At 36.9% G+C, this 18,165-nt stretch overlaps 1 non-coding gene across 1 annotated transcript; it reads right to left on the bottom strand.

The window, feature by feature from the left end:
* Positions 1-9,707: 9,707 nt before the first annotated feature.
* LOC124978362 (U6 spliceosomal RNA) lies at positions 9,708-9,811 on the bottom strand. The gene has a single exon (XR_007107397.1). It is a non-coding gene; the product is annotated as a U6 spliceosomal RNA (small nuclear RNA).
* Between the last annotated feature and the right edge of the window lie 8,354 nt (positions 9,812-18,165).

The raw sequence follows: 18,165 nt of genomic DNA, 5'->3' as shown, positions 1-18,165 counted from the left end.
AAACAGGAGGCTTTCAAGTTCAAGGCCAGCCTGGGCAACTTAGAGCCTGTCTCAAAATAAAAATTTTAAAACAGGTTGGGAATATAACTCAATGGTAGAATGCCCTGGAGTTCAACCCCCAATATCACAAACAAAAAACAAAAATCAACATACACCCATTTTAGAGAACAATTTTACTATCTAGAAGGCAAAACTAAAGAATAATAAGTTTCAAAATGAACTAAGATGAATTAAAGAAAAGATCCTGAGAAAGTTTTATGTGTGGAATTCCAGAGGATCAGCTGCTCTCAGTGCTGTCAACACCAACTACCATGAGTCTTTTCTGGACTAAGTTTACAACTCAGCTGCATTTTTTTATTATTTTCCATTCTTCTTGTTACTAGGAAGATTTGAGTGTAGGTTGAGAAAAGAAAATGGCATTTGGTATTTTAAGACCTTTGTGTTATGTGTGGTACTGGGGAATGAACCCAGGGGCACTTTACCACTGAGCTACACCCCCAACCCTTTTTCTATTTAATTTTGAGACAAGGTCTCCAATTGCTGAGGCTGTCCTTATACTTGCAATCCTCCTGCCTCAAGCTCTTGAGTCTCTAGGATTACAGGTGTGTTTTCATCATCATATTGAGGCCATATTCTGATTGGTTGGTGGGCTTGCATGCCATTTCACGGAATTAAAATTCTTACTAGAAAATCAGAAAAAAAAAATTCTTACTAGGCGTCTGGGGATGTAGCTTAATGGTAGAGTGCTCACCTACCAATATGTAAGGCCCTGGGTTTGAACCCCAACACTGGAAACAACAAATTAAACCTTACTAGCTAACTCTTGTGGTTTACACCATTCTAAACAACATGATCTAGATGCAGATTCACTGCTATGGGTCTCTGCTTAGGTAGGCATTTTCCCAGGACTCAGTTGGACAGTATCTACACAGAATAATCTGGTCATACATAGCCTTGGAAATGTGTTTCTTCCCCTTCTTATCACCATGTAGTCATATTCCCATTTTAGTCTGAAGAAATCCATAGATGTTCATAAGTAAATTCAATTGTCATGGGGATCAGTTCTTCCAACCATTCCTCATGGATCTGTGAGGGTTTTGAAGAGCCTGGACTTGAGAGTGTTGTGTACATTATAATTCTTTGAATACTAGCCATAGCAACACTTGAAACTTAAAAGGAAATGTATTAGAAAGATAATGTGGAATCACAAAATATATAAGAAAATCATATACACCGTAATCCAGGAGAAGGAAAAAGCCAGAGCAGGAGCTATTCCACTGTCAGAACAACTGACAACTTTTCTCTGTAAACCACTAAATGCCTTGTCAGATATATATTTATGATGATCAGAGGAAGGCTCTGGAAGAAGGTGCCTCCCATGCTCCTTCCAGCTTTTATAGTGTAAGTACTGGGCACTCTGATCTAAATTCTAATACACACAATTGGGGGAAATAAAGCTCCAAAGAGAAAAAGGGTAATTAGGAGGGAGGAGGGGATGTTGAAAAGAAAAATAACAAATATCTACCACCCTAGGGAATGGGCCTTCATTGATAGGCAAATGTGCTCAGAGACAGGACATAAAAAGGAATTTAGAAATACAGATCCAGTGCAAAAAGAACTTTATCAAAAGATTATGAAGAAGAATGAGCATTGGTTTTCTGAGCAAGGGTAAATTAGAAATAGATTTAAAATTAAAGAGCTGATATGTTAATTAGAATGCAGTCTAAACTGTTTGAAACAATGAGAAACTAAAGTAAAATGGCTTAAGCAAAGTGAAAATTGATTTTTTTACTAAGAGAATAATTCAGAGGCAAGCCATCAGAAATTGTCTTCTTCAACATAAAGCTTCTATCTCTGGATTCAAGGTGGCTATTCTGGCTTGTCAAGTCTGTATCAAGCCAGTGGTTAGGGGAGCGTGCCTTTTTACCTTTTTTTTTTTTTTTTTTTAATGTGATGCTGGGGCTTGAAGCCAGGGCCTCATGCCTGTCAAGCACTCTACCACTGAGCCCACCCAGGAGCTTGTCATGAGCATGCCTCTTAAAGTCATGACTCAGAAGAGAGACACATCACTTTCAGTCACATTGTGTTGGCTACATTTCAGGTAGTTGGTCATGTCTTTGCTGCAAACAAGGTTGGGAAATAAAGTTTCCAGGTAAAACCCACGAGTCTATTATTAAGGGAGAAGAGGAGAATAATACTGGGCACAACTGGCATGTTCTACCACATTGATGATATCAAGTTCTGATGAAGATGTGGAACAACAGAAATTCCACTTGAGTAACAGAAACTTCAGCTCTGTTGATGGGAGTTCAAATACGAACATAAAGGGTAATCTGACAATATCTGGCATAACTGAAGATGCATAATGTTTATGATCCAATTTCACTTGTACACATATACGTTGGACGTGTGTGTGTGTGTGTGTAGTGTGTGTGTAGTGTGTGTATACACATACACACAGGAGAGATGTAAAAGAATGCAGCCTGTTTGTAATAGCAAAAAATAGAAACAACATAAATGATTGTTTATAGGAGAAGGAATTAATTTTTTTAATTTTAATTTATTTTATTGTAAACAAATGGGATACATGTTGTTTCTGTTTGTACATGGAGTAACAGCATACCATTTGCGTAATCATACATTTACATAGGGTAATAATGTTTGATTCATTCTGTTATTTTTTCCTTTCCCACCACCCCTCCCACCCCTCTTTTCCCTCTATACAGTCCCTCCTTCCTCCATTCTGCCCCCCTCCCACCCCCCATTATGTGTTAGCATCCGCTTATCAGCGAGATCATTCGTCCTTTGGTTTTTTGAGATTGACTTATCTCACTTTGCATGATATTCTCCAATTTCATCCATTTGCCTGCAAATGCCATAATTTTATCATTCTTTATAGCTGAGTAGTATTCCATTGTATGTATATATATATATATATATATATATATATATATATATATATCACAGGTTTCTTTATCCATTCATCAATTGAAGGACATCTAGGTTGGTTCCACAGTCTGGCTATGGTGAATTGAGCAGCTACGAACATTGATGTGGCTGTATCTCTGTAGTATGCTGATTTTAAGTCCTTTGGGTATAGGCCAAGGAGTGGGATAGCTGGGTCAAATGGTGTGTCCATTCCAAGTTTTCTAAGGAATCTCCACACTGCTTTCCAGAGTGGCTGCACTAATTTGCAGCCCCACCAGCAATGTATGAGTGTACCTTTTCCCCCACATCCTCGCCAACACCTATTGTTGCTTGTATTCTTGATAATCGCCATACTAATTGGGGTGAGATGGAATCTTAGGGTAGTTTTGATTTGCATTTCTCTTATTACTAAAGATGGTGAACATTTTTTCATATATCTGTTGATTGCTTGTAGATCCTCTCTGTGAAGTGTCTGTTCATATCCTTAACCCATTTGTTGATTGGGTTATTTGTATTTTTCGTGTAGAGTTTTTTGAGTTCTTTATATATTCTGGAAATTAGTGCTCTATCTGAAGTATGAGTGGCAAAGATATTCTCCCACTCTGTAGGCTCTCTCTTCGCATTGTTGATAGTTTCCTTGCTGAGAGAAAGCTGTTTAGTTTGAATCTATCCCAGTTATTGATTCTTGCTTTATGTCTCGTGCTATGGGAGTCCTGTTAAAGAAGTCTGATCCTAAGCCAACAAGTTGAAGATTTGGACCTACTTTTTCTTCTATAAGATGCAGGGTCTCTGGTCTGATTTCAAGGTCCTTGATCCATTGTGAGTTGATTTTTGTGCAGGGTGAGAGATAGGGGTTTAGTTTCATTCTGTTGCATATGGATTTCCAGTTTTCCCAGCACCATTTGTTGAAGAGGCTATCTTCTCCATTGCATATTTTTGGCACCTTTGTCTAGTATGAGAAAATTGTATTTATTTGGGTTTGTGTCCATGTCCTCTATTCTGTACCATTGATCTACCTATCTATTTTGGTGCCAATACCATGCCATTTTTGTTACTATTGCTTTGTAGTATAGTTGAAGTTCTGGTATTACGATACCCCTGTTTCATTCTTCCTGCTAAGGATTGCTTTAGCTATTCTGGGTTTCTTATTCTTCCAGATGAATTTCATGATTGCTTGCTCTATTTCTGTAAGGTACATCAATGGGATTTTAATTGGAATTGCATTGAATCTGTATAGCACTTTGGTAGTATGGACCTCTTTGGTTAGATTGATTCCCAAGTATTTTATTTTTTTTGAGACTATTGCAAACGGAGTTGTTTTCCTCATTTCCCTTTCAGCTGTTTCGTTACTTGCATGTAAAATGCTTTAGATTTATGCTTGTTGATTTTATAGCCTGCTATTTTGCTGAATTCATTGATGAGGTCTAGAAGTTTTCTGGAGGAGTTTTTTGGATCCTCTAAATATAGAATCATGTCATCAGCAAATAGTGACAGCTTAAGTTCCTCTTTTCCTATTCGTATCCCTTTAATTTCTTTAGTCTGCCTAATTGCTCTGGCTAGAGTTTTGAGGACAATGTTGAATAGAAGTTTTGAAAGAGGACATCCCTGTCTTGTTCCCATTTTTAAAGGGAATGGTTTCAGTTTTTCTCCATTAAGAATGATGTTGGTCATGGGCTTAGCATAAATAGCCTTTACAATGTTCGTGTATGTTCCTACTATCCCTATTTTTTCTAGTGTTTTTGAGCATGAAGGGGTGTTGTATTTTGTCGAAAGCTTTTTCTGCATCAATTGAAATAACCATATGATTCTTATCCTTAAGTCTATTGACATGATGGATTATGTTTATTGATTTACGGATGTTAAACCATCCTTGCATTCCAGGATGAACCCCACTTGATCGTGGTGCACGATTTTCTTAATATGTTTTTGAATATGGTTTGCCAATATTTTGTTAAGGATCTTTGCATATATATTCATCAAAGATATTGGTCTAAAATTTTCTTTCCTTGATGTGTCTTTTCCTGGTTTGGGTATGAGGGTGATATTAGCTTCATAGAATGAGTTGGTAGGGTACCCTCCTTTTCTATTTCCTGGAATACGTTGAGAAGTAGGAATTAATTTTTAATGTTATTCAGTGATATATTGTGCATCAATGAAGGTGAGTATATTACAGATGTTAATGTGAATGAATCTCAAAACATAACTCGGCAAGATAGAGAAAGTTGCAAAAGACTAAATACACTGGATATGTATGCCAAAGAATTTAGAGTAGAGATTCCAACAGGTATTTGAACATCCATGTCACAGTAGCATTATTCACCATAGCCAAAATGTGGAAGCAACTCAATGTGTCCATGATGGACGATTAGACAAATAAACATAAGATAAGCACGATGGACATATTATTCATCCTCAAAAGGAAGGAAAATCCTGACACATGCTACATAAATGAATCTTGAAGATATTATGATAAGTAAAATAAAATAGTTTGTCACAAAATGACAAATTCTATACAATTCCACTTACATGAGATATCTAGAGTAGTCAAATTCATAGATCAGAAAGTAGAATTGCAAGTGCCAGGGACTAATAGAATGGGAAGTTATTGTTTAATGGGTAGTTCCTGTTTGGGAAATAAAAAAAATGTTCTGGAGATCAGTAGTGGTGATGGTTGTACAAATGATGTGAATATACTTAGAGCCAATGAAACACATGATTATAATGCAGCAACTGAGGGGCCCCAAGGCAGTTGCAAGCTTGAGGTCAGCTTGGGCAACTTCACTAGACCCTGTCTCAAAATAAAAAATAAAAGCACTGGGGATGTAGCTCAGTGGTAGAGCATCCCTGGGTTACATCCTTTTGAACTTAAAAAAAAAAAGATTAAAATCATAAATTTTTTGTTATGTTTATTTAACAACAATTTCAAACACTATATACAGAACTAATTTCATTTACAGGCAATGCAAAAAACATGCATGCTATGTCCCTATTGCTTAGATATACAGGGCTGGGATATAATATGCTTGGCTTGGGCCTGGGTGGTGGCTTAGTGGTTAGAGCGTTTGCCTCACACCTGCAGGGCACTGGATTTGATCCTCAGCACCACTTAAAAATAAAATAGAATAAAAGGCAGACTGGGGATATAGCTCCATTGGTAGAGTGCTTGCCTAACAAGCACAAGGCCCTGGGTTCAATCCCCAGCACCAACAAAACATAAATAAATAAATAAATAAAATAAAGGTATTATGTCCATCTACAACTAAAAATATTTTAAAAAATAAATTAAAGGGGGCTGCAGTTTTGACTTAGTGGTAGAGAGCTTGCCTGGCATGTGTAAGGCCCTGGGTTTGATACTCAGCACCACATAAATATAAATAAAATTGGACAAAAGATCCATTGACAATTAAAAATATATATTATATATAAAATAAATAAATAAATACTCAGTGGTAGAGAGTTTGCTTAGCATGTCCAATGCCCTAGGTTCAATCACCAGTATGAAAAAAAAGGAGATAATAGAATGAAAATACAGAGGATAAACAAATACAAAAACTAGGACAGTGATTACCTCACCTGGGTGGTAGAATTGAGGGAAGGGAATGTAATAGCGGAGAGGATTACTTCGAAAGCTTTTAGAGTTTATGGGTAATATTCTTTTCTTAAATCACAGAATGGGATGTTCATTTTAGTAATACTCTTCATACCTCGAATATACTCTACGTGCCATACATTATTTTATCTACCTATATTACACAATGTTTCATACAAACACTATACACATACAAATGTATGACTTTGTATGAAGCACTGAATGCCTTTACATAGAATCATATAAATTGAAAGAGAATGAAAAAATATTAAAATTGAGAAAATTTGAAAAACAGCTAATAAGGCATTTTCCCTACACTCTAAACATGGCATCCAGTTTCTGCAATAAGTAATGTTGCCGTTGTCTAAAGAGCATCATTTCTTCCTCCTTCCTTAATGACATTCCATTTTGCTCACGACTCCACATTTCCCTTAACTACTATGTCACTCAGAAAAAGCTGACCATCTCTAGAAGTATGTTCCAATTAGTCATTCATGGTGATATCATCCCTTTTGCAATTTCTTGGTTAGAGATTCTGGATTAAGCTAATCAGCATATGAAATTTCTGGCCAACTAAACATCTGCATCTTCCCAAAGCTAGCACAATCATACTGAAGGAAATGAGCCTTCCTCCATAATTGAACTTGTGATCCTCCTCTCTTGGTCTCCTGAGTCACTGGGATTACAGGCAGGTACCACCATTCCCAGCGTGGGGATTCATTTTCCTAGTACAGAATTTTCTTCATGGTCCACCTTAAGTACCAATCTGGTAATTTACATGGAAGGAATTTATTGGAATCTGCTTGAGGTTGTACTATGTATACTAGCCTTGGCTTTCCAGTAAACACATGAATGAATCTCTGAACAATGTATGCCCAAATTTCATTCATCACATTGATCTCAAAATCTTTATCCATGATGGGTACTCAGTGCAACATTGGCTCTTATCTTTGCTGGAATCGTTCCATCTCTGATATCATATTCTAATCACCTATTTCTTTTTTTTTTTTTAAGTTTTCCCTTGTGTCTTTTTTTTTTCTTGTAAACAAATCGGATACATGTTGTTTCTCTGTTTGTACATGGAGTAAAGGCATACCATTTGTGTAATCATAAATTTACATAGGGTAATGTTGTTTGATTCATTCTGTTATTTTTTTCTCCCCCCACCCCTCCCACCCCTCTTTTCCCTCTATACAGTCCTTACTTCCTCCCTTCTTGCCCCGCTCCTTAACCCTAACCCTAAACCTAACCCTAACCCTAACGCTAACCCCTCCCACCCCCCATTATATGTCATCATCTGCTTATCAGCGAAATCATTGGTCCTTTGGTTTTTTGAGATTGGCTTATCTCACTTAGCATGATTTCTCCAATTTCATCCATTTGCCTGCAAATGCCATAATTTTATCATTCTTTATGGCGGAGTAATATTCCATTGTATATATATGCCACAGTTTCTTTATCCATTCATCAATTGAAGGGCATCTAGGTTGGTTCCACAGTCTGGCTATTGTGAACTGAGCAGCTATGAACATTGATGTGGCTGTATCTCTGTAATATGCTGATTTTAAGTCCTTTGGGTATAGGCCAAGGAGTGGGATAGCTGGGTCAAATGGTGGTTGCATTCCAAGCTTTCTGAGGAATCTCCACACTGCTTCCCAAAGTGGCTGCGCTAATTTGTAACCCCACCAGCAATGTATGAGTGTACCTTTTTCCCCACATTCTCTCCAACACCTATTGTTGCTTGTATTCTTGATAATCGCCATTCTAATTGGGGTGAGATGGAATCTTAGGGTAGTTTTGATTTGCATTTCTCTTATTACTAGGGATGTTGAACATTTTTTCATATATCTGTTGATTGCTTGTAGATCTTCTGCGAAGTGTCTGTTCATATCCTTAGCCCATTTGTTGATTGGATTATTTGTATTCTTGGTGTAGAGTTTTTGAGTTCTTTATAATTCGGCTAATTACCTATTTTTGATCTTATATTTTCATAAATCTCTTAAATCCTCCTAATGTGTCTGTTAGTTAAATTTCTTGATTTCCAGTCCCTTGATTGATCCCTTTTTGCCCAGTTTAACACTCTTCTCCTGACTACATTTCTTTTCCTATCAGGTTCCTCAACCTATGTCAACTCAATCTCTTTTGCAAGCATCTTCAATTCCTTATTCTACTGTTGTAATTGCCCCGTCAATTTCCAACTGCTGCTCATTCCATCCATTTACCTCCTTTTGCTGAATGACCCTGGGAGAAACCACATAGCACACAGTTGGTGACACTAGCAACTCAGATGCCACAATATTGTCTGGATTCTCATTACTTTGCCCATCATTTATGTCATTGACTTAAATGACAACGTGGGGTTTTTTGGTTGTTTGTTTTATGGTACTGGGGATTGAACCCAGTGCACTCTACCACTGAGTCACACCTCCAGTTCTTGATTTATTTATTTTTAAAAATTATTTCATTTATTCATTATTTTTATGTGATGCTAAGAATCAAACCCGGTGCTTTGCACATGCCAGGTAAGCATCCTGCCACTGAGCTATAGCCCCTGCCCTTATTTTATTTTTTGAGATAGACTCTCAAAAAATTAGTTGCTGAGGCTGACCTCCTGCCTCAGCCTCCTGAGTTACTGGAAATACAGGCATTCACCATCACATCCAGCTTCATTGATGTGTTTTAAGAATTCATGTTCAGGGCTGGGGAGATAGCTCAGTCGGTAGAGGCTTGCCTTGCAAGCACAAGGCCCTGGGTTCAATCCCAGCACCAAAAAAAAAGAATTCATGTCACTGATTTGCTTTTGCAAAATGGGCCTTGATTTGGGATTGACTGCTTCCTCAATATTAAGTTCAGGTAAATGTTTTTTAAATGGGGGACAAAAATATGACATAGGTACATACTCACATGTGCATCATATCATATGATGTACTCCATCACAGTTTGGCCTATGAGTAATAATACCGAGTTCAATCTTTTGGTTAAGATGGTGTCTGCCAGATTCTCTATTTTAAAGATTTGTACGTAAACTGTGGAGTGGTATTTGAGGCCTTCCAAAATATCTTTTCCCCCCAGTTTTCACCATTAGGTCTAGCATCCATGTATGATTCTTGCCTGAATCAGTTATCACAGTGGTGATTATAAAACAATGATTTTATTTATTTATATGTTTGTTTTTTATTTTTATTTATTTGAAAACATGGACTGCTTCACAAATGTGTGTGTCATCTTGCGCAGGGGCCTTGCTAATCTTCCCTGTATTTTTCCAATATTAGTATATGTGCTGTTGAAGCAGCCACCGTTTGAGATGGGGGTCTTGCTGTTTTGTCCAGGCTGGCTTCACACATGAGATCCTCCTACCTCAGCCTCCCAAGCAGCTGGACCACAGGCACACACACCATGCCTGGCTTAAGACAATGATTTTATATGACTTTTATTCCATCTACATTTATTAGTTTGTCATTTTCTGTATAAGGGAAACTCTTCCATCTCCCTCATTTTGCTTTTTATTTTAGTTTCTTATGGCTCATGGATTCTTTTTAAAATTTTTTTTAGTTGTAAAATGGACACAATATCTTAATTCTATTTGTTTTTATGTGGTGCTGAGGATGGAACCCAGTGCTTCACACACACTAAGCAAGCACTCTACCACTGAGCCATAGCCCAAACACTCATGGATTCTTATTTTTTTTTAAATTTTTTTGAAGTCACAGATGGACACAATAATTTTATTTCAATGTGGTGCTGAGGATCAAACCCAGTGTCTCACACATGCTAGGCAAGTGCTCTACCACTGAGCCCCAGCCCCAGTGAATTCCCTCATGGATTCTTTGTTTCATCTTACTCCAATTAGTATGGTTATTATCAAGAACACAACAATAATAGATGTTGGTGTGGATGTGGGGAAAAAGGCACACTTTTACATTGATGGTGGAGTTGAAAATTAGTGCAGCCACTCTTGAAAGCAGTATGGAGATTCCTCAGAAAACTTGGAATGGACCCACCTTTTGCCCCAGTTATCCCACTCCTCAGTTTATACCCAAAGGACTTAAAATTAGCATACTACAGTAATGCAGCCACATCAATGTTTATAGCAGCTCAATTCACAATAGCTAGATTGTGGAACCAACCTAGAGCCCTTTCAACAGATGAATGGATAAAGAAACTGTGGTCTATATATACAAACGGAATATTATTCAGCCATGAAGAAGAATAACATTATGGCATTTGCAGATAAATGGATGGAACTGGAGAATATCATGCTAAGTGAAATAAGCCAATCCCAAAAAACCAAAGGCCAAATGTTTTCCCTGATAAGTGGCTGATGATGCATAATGGGGGTGGGGGAGGGGGCGGTGGGGGGTGAGAGAAGAATGGAAAGAACTTCAGATTATGTAGAGGGAAATGAGAGGGAGGAGGGGGTAGGGGTATGAAAGATGGTGGAATGAGACAGACATCATTATCCTATGTACATGTATGATTACCCAAATGGTATGAATCTATATCATGCACAACCATAGAAATAGAAAGTTGTACCCCATTTGTTGTACAATGAATCAAAATGCAGTCTGGTAAAAATAAAAAAATAAAAAATTAAAAAATCAATGAGTTAAAATCCACTGATGTCATTATTAATTTTGATATTTAAATTATGTCAATGTGGTCAGCATGATCCTGTTCATGTTTGTTTCTGTTTCTTTTGACATGTCTCCATCAGTTTTGAGGACTTCCTTGCATTTTTATGTAATATTAAAATTTCTTGGGTTGGGGTTGTGGCTGAGTGGTAGAGTGCTTGCCTAGCATGAGTGAGGCACTGGGTTCCATCCTGGACCACCTAAAAATAAACAAATAAAATAAACGTATGGTGTTCATCTACAACTTGAAAAAATATTTTTTTTAAATTTCCTTATTATTTATGGATATATATTGTAAAAATGAAGATAATATAGAAATATATAAAGAAAATTTGAAAGTCCGACTATCCACACTTAAATTCTATAGAAAAAAATGCAACTTAAAATGCTTTGGTAAAATACTTTTAAAATCTTCTGGAGCATATTCATGAGCAGGAAAGAAAGTGTGGAACTCTCAGGTGGACTATTGAATCTAGACTCAGTATTGTTGTGAATTATTTTTGTCTAACCATTGAGATGGTCATCATGTTTCTCAGCAAAGAAGGAGGGGTTGCAAATAGGCTAAGTCACGGTTATGAATTCTCAGGGGATAGGATGCAAAACTTAGCTATTGTTGAAAGGAGACCATCAATAAAGTTGGGATTACAAAGAACTATACCCACCATGTTTCAGTGAATTAAAAACCTCTCCTCCTCCAAGAATGTGAAGAAAAGCACCTGTTTTGACCTTTGACATGAAGTAAAGGGCAGAATCTTCTGTGATAATTTATAACAAGCTACTCTGATGTTGTTTGTAAGCCCAATTCTAGATTGACTGAAGACCCTCAAGCCCAGAATTTAATTTACAGTATTGCTAGTAACCCAAGAAGATTGACAAAGGCAATCTCAAAACCTTTGGGAAGAACTTCATCCTAGGTCTCAAACCATGTCACTTAAAAACTGTTTCTAAGGAAAATAACTCATTAAATAGACAGCAAATAATAAAAGATAAGTAAGTCCAAAAAAAATATAAACCAATAAAGAGTAAGTCTCTCAAAAATCTACGATACTGGAAATACTGGAATTATCACATGCCAAATATAAAATGTTTTATTTCAACAATTAAAAGACTTGAAAATATGAGTAAAGAACAAACATCTGAAAAAGAACAAAACAGAACTAGTAATACAAAATTAATTGATATTAAAAATGGAATGGGTAAATTTAATAGTTTAGTAGCTATTAGACTGAAGAGAGAATCAGTGATACAGAAAGCTAGGATTGAAGAAAGATCCAGAATGCAGGCCAAAGAAAGAAATGGAAAATATGTAAAAGATTTAAAAATACTTGGAAGATTGAGTGACAAGATTTATGTTGGAGTTCCAGAATGATAAGGGACAGACAATTATGTGATATTTGAAGGGACAATAGCTGAGAACTTTCAGGACAGCAAAATTCAGGGATTAAAGAAGTCCAGTGATGAACTTCCCAAACAGATGTGAGAAGAAATCCACACATAAATTTCTTCAGAGTGAAATTTCAAAACTCTAAAGAGAAAACCTTAATAGTAGCTGTAATCCCAGGCACTTGGGAAGCTGAGGCAGGAGGAATGCAATTCAAAACCAACCTCAGCAATTTAGTGAGACCACCAGTAACTTAGCAAGACCCTGTCTCAAAATAAAAGGACTGTGGATGTGGCTCAGTGGTAAGCACCCCTAGGGTCAAACCCCATACCCCCCCGCAAAAAAAAAAGGCTGAATAGAAAAAAGAGACTAAGTTCAAAGGAGCAACAACAGCTAGGCAGATGATTGACTTCTCAATAGGAAAACAAAAAGCCAGTGGAATGGTATCTTCATTGTGCTTGAAATAACTTTCCAGTTAGAATATTATGCATAGTTAAATACTTTTGAAGACTAAGAGCAAAATCAAGAGTGGAAGAACAAGCTAGTAAAGGCTGTATGAAGCCTCTTTTTTAAGGACCTTCATCCATTTATAAAAAAGGAGACCTTAAAGCTAATTACCTCTTAAAGTTCCTACTTCTTAAACTATTTGGTGGCACCTGAATTCTGGGGAAGAAACATTCAAATCATAGTAGATGGTATATTTAATGTTATGATTTTTGAAATAAATATATGCAGTAAGAAGATTCTCTCTAGATGTCTTCTATATCTGATCTTGGACTTCTCAGACTCCAGAACTGTTGAGAAAATAAATTTAAAAAAAAGTTTTTTTTAGTTGTAATAGGACACAATACCTTTATTTTATTTATTTTTACGTGGTGCTGAGGATCGAACCTAGTACGTTGCACGTGCTAGACAAGTGTTCTACCACTGAGCTACAACCCCAGCCCCAAGAAAATAAATTTTGTTCTTCATAAATTTCCTAGTCTCAGGTGTTTTGTTGCAGTAGCACAAACTAAGATAACATCTTAACCAGCTTTGTGTTAAATCTTTACATTGTTGTGCAACAGATAAATGGAACTTTTCCATGTACCGAAACCCTATATTCACTAATTCTCACTCCTCCTTGACTCCTGGCAAATATTTCTTCAAGATCCTGCCTCAAATTCTTTTGGAAATATACCCAGAAGTGAGAGTGACATATTATATTGTAAAAGTTTACTTTTAAATTTTTGAGGAACCTCCATGTTTCCTATGTTGGTTGTACTATTTTACATTCCTACTGACAATGCACAAGTGTTCTTATTTCTCTACATCCTAACTCTTGATATTTTCTGTTCTTTTAATAATGGCCATCATAATGAGTGTGCGATTTGTATCTCATTGAGGTTTTGCATTTCTCTTCTCGGGGAGTTGCTGAGCATCTTGTCATATGCTTGCTGGCCATTTGTAAATCTCCAGAGAATTGTCTATCCAGATCTTTTACACATTAAAAATATAGGGTTACTTTTTTATTTTTTAGTTGAAGTTTCTTATAAATTCTGAAAATTAACCCCCCAGCAGATATAAATCAGAAATATTTCCTCCAATTCCAGAAGTTGTCTTTTCTTCTAGCCTCATTGTTTCCTTTGATGGCAGTTTTTTTAAACCTAATGGAGATTCTGTTGCCTGTTTTTGCTTTTGTTGCTTATGCTTTTTATGTCATATCCAAGAAATCATTACTAAATCTAATGTCCCAAAGTTTCCCCACTGTTTTTTTTTTTCTCGTTTTATGCTTTTAGGTCTTACATTTAGGTCTTTAATCCATTATTAGTTCATTTTTGTAATTTCACTGTTCTACCTGTGGATATTCAGTTTTTCCAACACCATTTGAAAAGACTATCCTTTACCAATTAGTTGTCTTATTACCCTCACAAAAATCATTTGGCCAGTCAGGCGTGTTGGCATATGCCTGTAATCCCAGCAATTTGGGAGACTGCGATAGGAGGATGTGAAGTTCAAGGCCAGCCTCAGCAGCTCAGCAAGGCCCTAAGAATTCGTGAGACCCTGTCTCAAAATAAAAAATAAAAAGGGCTGGGGATGTACCTCAGTGGTAAAGTACCCCTGGGTTAGATCACCAGTACAAAAACCAAACCAAAGCAAAAGCCATTTGGCTATATATATAAGGGTTTATTTCTGGGCTCTCTTATTCTGTCTTGTTATGTATTTGTCTTTATGCCAGTACCACAGTCTTGTTCACTGTTCCTTTATAGTATGTCTTACAATCAGGAAGTGTGAGACCACCAACTTTATTCTTTTTCAAAACCATTTTGGTTATATTGGGTCCCCTGAGATTCCATATTAATTTTTGGATAGCTTTTTCTATTTCTGCAAAAAAAATGCCATTGGGATTTTTACAGAGATTACATTAAATCTGTAGGTTGCTTTGGATAGTATGGACATTTCAATGATACTGAATCTCCCAATCCATGAGTATGAGATGTCTTTCCATTCTTTGTATCTATTTTGATTTCTTTTTTAAAATATATTTTTAGATGTAAATGGACACAATGTCTTTATTTTAATTATTTATTTTATGTGGCGCGGATCAAATCCAGTGCCTCACACATACTGGGCAAGTGCTGTACCTCTGAGTAGTGCTATACTACGTTCTTTGATTTCCTTTAGCAATGTTCTCTATGATTTTCAATGTACAGTACTCGCCCCTTATCGGCAGTTTAGCTTTCTATGGTTTCAGTTACCTGTGGTCAGCTGCACTCTGAAAAATATTAAATGGAAAATTCCAGAAATAAACAATTCATAAGTTTTAAATTGCATGCCATTCTGTGTAGCATGATGAAATCTTGTGCTGTCTTGATGTCCACTACACGAATCATCCCTTCAGTGTATATAAACTGTATTTATTACCCACCCATTGGTCACTTACTGGTGATGTTTATCAGGTTGATAACTGGTTATCACAGAGTTTGTATTCAAATGGCCTTTACAGAGTAGCCTAATGCTCTTTGGTAAGCCTAAGAGCATTAGGCTACATAATTAGGTCTTGGCATTCACCTCGCTTCATCTCAGCATGCAGGCACGGTATCATCTCATATTATCACAAGAAGGTGAGTACAGTACAAAATATTTGAGAGAGGGAGAAAGAGCACTTCAGCACATTTATATAACTTTTATTACAATATACTGTATAATTATCATTGTTAATCTCTTACTGTGCCTAATTTACAAAACTTTATTTTAGGTATGTCTATATAGGAAAAAACAGTATATGCAATATAAGATTTGGTACTACTGTGTTTTTAAGCATCTGCTAGGCCTTGGAATGTATCCCTCATGGATAAGGGGGGACGGTTACACAAATCTTTCACCTCTTTGGTTAAGTTTAATCCTGAGTGTTTTATCCTTCTTGATACTGTAGGATATGGGATTGTTGTCTTACTTTCTTTTCAGATTGGTCATTGTTACTGTACAGAGATGCAACTGATTATGGAATGCTGATTTTGTATCCTGAAACTTTGCTGAAATTGTTTATTAGTTGTCTTAATCTGTTTTCTGTTGCTATAATTGAATACCACACACCAGGTAACTTACAAAGAAGATAATTTATTTCTTATTGTTCTGGAACCTGAGAAGGATGAGGGATCACATATGGTGATGGTTTTCTTGCTGTTGGGGGCTCTAAAGAGTCCCAAGGTAGCACAGAGCATCATAAGGCCAAACTGGCCTTATCAGACTCACTCTCAAAATAACACATTAACCCATCAATTCATGAATAAATTAACCCATTCATAAGGGTAGTACCTTCATCAACTAATCATCTCTTAAAGGTCTTACTTCTTAATATTAATGGAGATTGAATTTCAACATGAGTTTTGGTGGGGACATGCAAATCATAGAAAGGCGACTGCTGTTTTTTGTGGGTTCTTTACACATAAGATCATATGACTTGTGAACATATAATTTTAACTTTCTTGGATACCTTTTCTTTTTCTTGTTTAATTGGTTTTGGACTTTTCACACAGGTTTTATTAGTTGGTGTAGGCTAAATTATACTACAGTAATAAAGACCAACATAGCTGGATGCAGTGGCGCACACCTGTAATCTCAGTGGCTTGGGAGCCTGAGAAAGGAGGAGCTCAAGTTCAAAGTCAGGCCTCAGCAATTTAGTGAGGCCCTAAGCAACTTAGCAAGACCCTGTCTCTAAATGAAATATAAAAAAGGGCTGGGGATGTGGCTCAGTGGTTAAGCGTCCTTGGGTTCAATTCCTGTACCAAAATTTTATAAAATAAATAAATAAAAATAAAGACAAACACCCCCCAGCCAAATCTCAGTGGTTTAAAAGAACAAATGCTTATTTATTATTCATCCTAATATTCCCATCCTGGACCAGCTGGGGTGTTCTGCAGGACCTAGGCCAAGCAAGGTTCCATCTCCACATTTTCATGATTGCCAACACAGGGCAAAGGGAGCACACTAATCACACACTTATAAAACTTCTGCCTAGAAAAGACATGCCATCTTAATCAAGGCAAGTCACATTGCCACACCTAGGAGCCTTCCCAACCTGGGTCCACAAACAGAAATATTTGGTGAGCAGCACAAGTGATTGCTACACTCTTCTGGATACCAAATGTGAACTCACTCTCCTGTCCACAGGTAAAGTATATGCAACCTCTTCTGCTACAGAGACAATCTCAAAGTCCCTGCCCAGTCAAGGCATCACAGTCAAAGGTGATGCACAGCAAGGGGTAAATGTAGCAGCCTCTATATCAGGAGGTGTGACTTTTTCTCGATCTAGAGACCTACACACCAAAAGGACAATGATCAGCCTTCACATGCCAATATACAATAATAGAATAGAAACAAGAGGAGCAAACTCCCATCCAGAAAAGGAGAGAGAAAAAGGTCATAACAAGGGTACCTTGCTTGAGAGATAAGAAACACAGAAAAGCAAGAAATAAAAGGATGGGGAAAAGCACTTTAGGTAAATGCAATACAGAAAAAGAAAAGGAGAGGAAGAGGAAGAGGGAAGGTCCTATTCTCATACAAAAAGCAATAAATGAGGCAAAAGAGATACATAATAATCCTAAAGGATACAATCTGCAACACATCTATTAGTTTGAATATCCATGCACAAAACGCAGCAACTTTGTGTGTATGTGTGTGTGTGTGTTACTAGAATAGAACATATGGGGGGGGGGCTTAACTGCTGAGTCACATCCCCAGTCCTTTTTCTATATTCTCTTTTGAGACAGGGTCTCACTAAGTTGCTTAGTGACTCACTAAGTTTCTGAAGCTGGCTTTGAATTTACCATCCTCCTGCCTCAGCCTCCTGAACTGCTGGGATTACAGGCTCACAGCAGTAACTTTTATGAAATGGAAACTCTTAAGAAGTACAAGGAGAAACAGATAAAATAATAGGAAATCCTCATGTATTTTTCTCAGTTTGAGACAGATCAAAGAGTCAAAAATGAAAAGGATACAGGAAACCCTAAGCAATCAGGGTAGATTTTATGGATATTAAACCATTTACCTTGATATTAGAGAATACACCTCTTTTTCAAGTGTACATGGAACTTACATAAATTGTCCACAAGCAAAACCTCAATATTGTTCATATTGCACAAACAGCATATTTT

The sequence above is a fragment of the Sciurus carolinensis genome, chromosome 2, assembly GCF_902686445.1.
Source record: "Sciurus carolinensis chromosome 2, mSciCar1.2, whole genome shotgun sequence".
Classification (NCBI taxonomy): Eukaryota; Metazoa; Chordata; class Mammalia; order Rodentia; family Sciuridae; genus Sciurus; species Sciurus carolinensis.
Note: the sequence above shows the minus strand (reverse complement) of the source record. Positions and strands in the feature narration are given on the sequence as shown.